The 5,533-nt window shown below is 43.0% G+C and overlaps 1 protein-coding gene across 1 annotated transcript in view; it reads left to right on the top strand.

Annotated features, from left to right (window-relative positions):
• The first annotated feature begins 304 nt into the window (after positions 1–304).
• Positions 305–5,533, top strand: part of QPCT (glutaminyl-peptide cyclotransferase) — a 38,777-nt gene continuing 33,548 nt past the window's right edge. The window contains exon 1 of the mRNA XM_014448113.2: positions 305–616. The gene's annotated coding sequence lies outside the window, so the exon portion shown is untranslated. The remainder of the gene's footprint in view (positions 617–5,533) is intronic.

The following is a 5,533-nucleotide window of genomic DNA, read 5'->3' as shown; positions in this document are numbered from 1 at the left end:
AAATACACATATCGACAGGAGAGTAACAGACCCCCTATTTATTTTCATGCCTGGCACGAAAAGGTGAAATGCGTCAGGAAAACGCCATTACTGGTAGTCAGTCATGGTAAGGGGTCGGCTATTCTGAAGATTAATAGAGCTCATGTTCCCCCCTCCCTATAGCCTGTACTGACTACGAAAAGAGGACTGGCTAAACTAAATAATGATCTTCCGGTGTGAAGTATCGAGCGTGTCTTTTCTGGAATCCTCTCGGCTCCGCTCAGGTTACGGTGTGGGGGGGGGGAGAGGGGCCAGCTGGGACGGGGGCCGCGCAAAGGGGTGCAGAGCAGAGCGCAGTTTCCACCTGAGATCCCTTCCCCCAGCTCCCCAACTTCCCCTCCTCGGTGCTGCCCCGCGGGGGCGGCTGGCAGAGCCCCCGGCACTTGGCACCGGGGCGGACGCATCCAGAGCCCCCGCCGACCGCAGAGGGAACTGAAGTGGCTCCTTGCCATGTGTCTCGGGGTTCCTACTTGGCCATCTTTAAATTCGAGGGCGCACCCCTGCCATCGGAGGGAAGTGCGGTCAGGAGTCACGGACCCAGGCTTCTCCTGGCCGGGAATCCAGGTGGCAGTGCCAGGTGAGTGGGGCGGGGGTGGGAGTGCGGGTGAGCATCTAAGGCAGCGGATCTCAACCTTCTGGCCCTTTAAATACAGTTCCTCCTGTTGTGACACAACCATAAAATTATTTTCGTGGCTACTTCATAACTGTAATGTTGCTACTGTGATGAAGGGTGGTCTTAGGCGACCCCTGTGAAACGGTCGTTCGACCGCCAAAGGGGGTCGCGACCCACAGCCAAAGGGGGTCGCGACCCACAGGTTGAGAACCGCTGATCTAAAAGGAAAACACGCCCTGTGTTCAATCACTGATGGTTTATGTGAGAAAAGCCCGAGCAGCTGTCCCAGAAACGACCTGATTCTCCTTCTGTCAACATGTTACCCCCAAAGTAAATGGTGTGGAAACAAGCGAAGGGCTGCAGTCAACAATCCTCCCACCCCCAAGCAGAGGTCAAGAGGGCAGTTTTTGAGAACAGAAAGAAAGTTAAGTGGCTCCCTACTTTTTATACCAAGTAATCCATCTTAATGACTGTCCCAGGTTTGAAAGTTAATAAGTGCGAATTTTGCTCTGGCCGGTGTGGTCAGTGGTTAGAGCGTTACCTGAGGACCGAAGGGTCGCGGGTTCGATTCCCGGTCAAGGGCATGTACCTGGGTTGCGGACTCCATCCCCGGGTGGGAGGCAACCAGTCGACTATCTTTCTCACATAGATGTTTCTCGCGCTGCCTGGTCCTCCCCCCACTCCCCTTCGTCCCTCTCTCTAAAAGCAATCAATAGAAAAATATCCTTGGGTGAAGATTAAAAAAAAAAGGGAAGAAATGAGGATTTTAAAATAATTTCTATCAAAGATGGGACAAGTAAAATCGTATAAACTCTAGTCCTACTCTGAAGCTATGTTTTTCAAAAAACATTCTCAGGAATGGGAGGCTGCTAAATGTCTCGCATCCAGTAGTAGCTCTCATTCCATCTAATTATACCTTATTCTTCAGAGGGTCCTGCCGTTCTTTCACTGTAAAATTGAAAGTAAATTCAGTTGTTTACCTTTTTTTTTTTTTTTAAGAATGCTCTTACCTAACTTTGCCTTTTTCTTCCTTCCACTTCCCAGCGGACGTTTTAGTCCAGCCCCAAATATCCTCTCTCGCAGGATTCCCAGGACCTCATTGGAGCTGTTTACAGCCAGTCCCGTCTCACTAGTGACTTCCATTTTCTCTCCTGGTCCTTAAAGAGACAGATGTTACTCTTCCTAGAAGCAACTTTTCTAAACGAATCAAGCTGCTATTAGAGGCTTAAGGATTTGTGTATGTGTGTGTGTGAGAATTCCACATAACACCTCTCTTTTCTTTATTTGCATTTATATGTGGCTTTATATAATTTACCATTTGATTATATATTATTTTTTTTAATCCTCACCCAAGATTATGTTTTTATTGATTTTTAGAGAAAGAGGAAAGGGGGGGGGGGGAGAGACAGACAGACAGACAGACAGACAGACATTGATTGGCTGCCTGCCACATGAGACCACTGGGGATCAAACCTGCAACCTAGGTGAGTGCCCTGACCGAAAATGGAACCAGCAACCTTTTCATGTACAGGATGACACTTCAACCAACTGAGCCACCTGGCCAGGGCATGTTGATTTTATTTATAATATAGTTAGACTAGAATGACCTGAGCATTTTACTATAATTTGTACTCTGATCATACACTTCAAAATCTCAAGTGTCTTTAGAAAGAATTCTGACTTCATAGGCTTTAAGTTGTCTCATAGTTCCTTAAATCATGATGAAGTGTTTAGCTGAAGGCTAATTGACGTTAATTTAGTTTGTCCTTTTTCCTAGATTCCCTTTGAGACTTCTCAGTCCTTGATGTATTGATTCAATAATTGTTTTTTGAGAGGTTACTATGTGCAAGGCACTTACTTAATAGATCTACAGGTAAAACAGCTGTTCTCAGGAACCTAAAGTGCATTAAACAAGATATGTGAAAATCTCTAATACCGAGAAGAGAGTATAAAAAAAAAAAAGCAGGAAGCAAAATAAATAGCTAGCAGATGTTAGAGAAGCACAAGACATTCCCCTGACCTGGGGAAGGGTAAGTGCATGGGAAAAGAGAATTTAGCTAGGTTTTGAAGAAAGAGTAGGATTTGGAAATATGGGGAGAGGAATGGGAAAAAAAAAAGAAAATTCTAGTTGGAAGCAACAGTGAGCAAAGGCACATAGGTGTGAAAACATGGGCACATTTGTGAACTAAGCAGTTCAGTTAGGCTGAGCCATTGGGTTTTTTTCTTCACAATTTAAAAAAATTGAGATGTAATTTATAAACCATAAAATCCACTCTTTAAACGTGTGCAATTTACTGGGTTTTAGTACATTTATAAAGTTATGCAATATCACACCATCTAATTTGAGAATATTTTTATTACCCCCCAAAAGCAATCCCAGGCCCTACAGCAGTCACTCCTCATTACCTCCTGAGTTGGCCTGCCCACCCAGTGGGCTCCCAACAGAGTCACACGGGTGTTTGCAGTTAGAAGCCCTCACCTGAATGGTGCGTGTGGAGGGGATACTGGCAGGGCATCTGCTGCATCTGCTCCATATGGCTGCAACTTCCATCTTACAAATCTGTATCTCTAGCCCCCACCTCCTGCCCATCTCTCTAAAAAAAACAAAAAACAAAATCAATGGAAAAATATCCTTTGATCTCTTTCTGTAACCACCTGAATGTCCCAGAGAAAGATCACAATTTCAGCGTGTCCCTAACTGAACTCATCTTTTCTTCTTCCTCTACGTGTTTCCAATCTGAGCACATAGTACCACCGTCTGTTTAGTCATCCAAGACAGAAACTTCTTAGTCAGCCTAAATTCCTTTTCTCTTTTCTCCAAATCTAATCGGTGGCTAAACCCCGCCAATTTCATACAATCATGTTTCCTGTGTTGTATGCCCTTCCTTCTTTTCCACTATTACCATCTTAGTTCAGGCCTTTCATTAACTCTCACCTGATCTACTGAAAGGATCGAAGAGATTTCCCTGCCTCGAATCTTCTCTTCTTTAACCCACTCTCCACTCTGCCACCAGAGCAATAGTTCTAAAATGCGGAATCAATCCTATGATTCCCTGAGCCTCAAATCCTTCAGTTGCTGCCCTAACTGGTTTGGCTCAAAAAACAATTATTGAATCATAGAGTGTCAGCCTGCGGACTCAAGGGTCCCAGGTTCGATTCCAGTAAAGGGCATGTAACTTGGCTGCGGGCACATCCCCAGTAGGGAGGGTGCAGGAGGCAGTTGATTGATGTTCTCTCTCATCAATGTTTCTAACTCTCTCTCTCTTTCCCTTACTCTGTAACAAACCAATAAAATATATATATTAAAAAAAAATCCTTCAGTTGCTAACCAGTGTCTTTCTTGTGCTAACTTTAGAGCACGGCATGCCCCCTTCCATGGGCCCCTTCCTGCTTTCTCATATTGCTAACCCCCATTCTTCATATATCTAGGACCTCAGGCAGTGGTGGACTTTTGTTCATGCAACACCTGTCTCCCCGTTTTCCACCTGATAAACATTTCAAAGACTCCTTCCGTTCCAGTAGTCTTCTGGGATGCCTTTCCTGTCTACTTCAGGCCTGATGGGAATAACCATTCCTTTCTTCCATAGCACCTGTGACACATCTTTACCCTAATCTCTCTCTTACTAAACTGTAAGAGAGCAGGAGTCTTATCTAATTCATCCTTACATCCCTTGCAAAGTGCCTTTCCCAGTCTTAGTCTTCCGCTGACATGGTTGAATACTAGAAATTTGGGAGTCATTGCAGAGGGTGGAGAATGAAACTATGGAAAAGGATGACATTACCGTGCAGGAAGACCAGGGGCAGGAATTACATTCCTTGGTGGTGTGTTATGCTGAAGGATGCAGGATTCTATGTTTGACTCCAGAGCCTCTGTGCTTTTCACTAATCATGTAAATACTAAAGAAGGTCCATTCTATTTGACAATGATAAGTTAATGATTTGTTGACTCTGGTGAAAGAGGTGTCAGGAGAAGACTGAGAGCGAAAGGCAAACAAGTGAATTGAAGAGGTAAATGGAAGATGAGAGGAAGATACAGAGAATACACTGGTAGTTCTCAGATTTTCAGATTTCAATGATGAATACATTTACAAAAAATTGGAGACTGAGTTGTCAACTTCTTGTTTTGCCGATTAAGAACATTAAAATAAAGCAAGAGCTCAAAACCACTAATCATTAGGGAAATGCAAATAAAAACTACAGTGAGATACTACCTCCTACCCATCAAGTGTTGGCAGGAATTTGGAAAAGTTGGAATCCTTATGCACTGTTGATAGGAATGTAAAATGGTGAAGCTGCTGTGGAAAAACAGTATAGCTGTTCCTCAAAAATTAAAAATAGGATTATCATATGATTCATCAATTATACTTTTGGGTATATATCCAAATGAATTGAAAGCAAGGTCTTGAAAAGATATTTGTACACCCATGCTCATAGCAGCATAAGCCAACCAGATGTCCATTAGAAGAGTGAATAAGCAAAATGTAGTGTATACATATAATGGAATACTATTCAGTTTTAAAAAGGAAGGAAGTTCTTATACAACATGAAAGCATCTTGAGGACATCATGCTAAATGAAATAAGCCAGTCACTAAAAGACAAATACTGTATGATTTCATTTACGTGAGGTACCTAGATAGTCAAATACAGAGAGACAGAACGTAGAATGGCAGTTGCCAAAGGTTGGAAAGAGGAGGGAATGGGGAGTCATTATTTAATGGGTAAAGAGTTCTCAATATGGATGGTGGTGATGATTGTGCAACAATGTGAATATATTAAATGCCACTGAACTGTACTCCTAAAATGGTTAAGATGACAAATTTTACGTTATGTGTATTTTACCATAATTGAACAACAGCTGAGCAAGACAATAAAAAAACAAA

This window comes from Myotis lucifugus, unplaced genomic scaffold (genome assembly GCF_000147115.1).
Source record: "Myotis lucifugus unplaced genomic scaffold, Myoluc2.0 scaffold_6, whole genome shotgun sequence".
Taxonomy (NCBI): domain Eukaryota; kingdom Metazoa; phylum Chordata; class Mammalia; order Chiroptera; family Vespertilionidae; genus Myotis; species Myotis lucifugus.
This window is presented reverse-complemented; position numbering and strand designations above follow the sequence as displayed.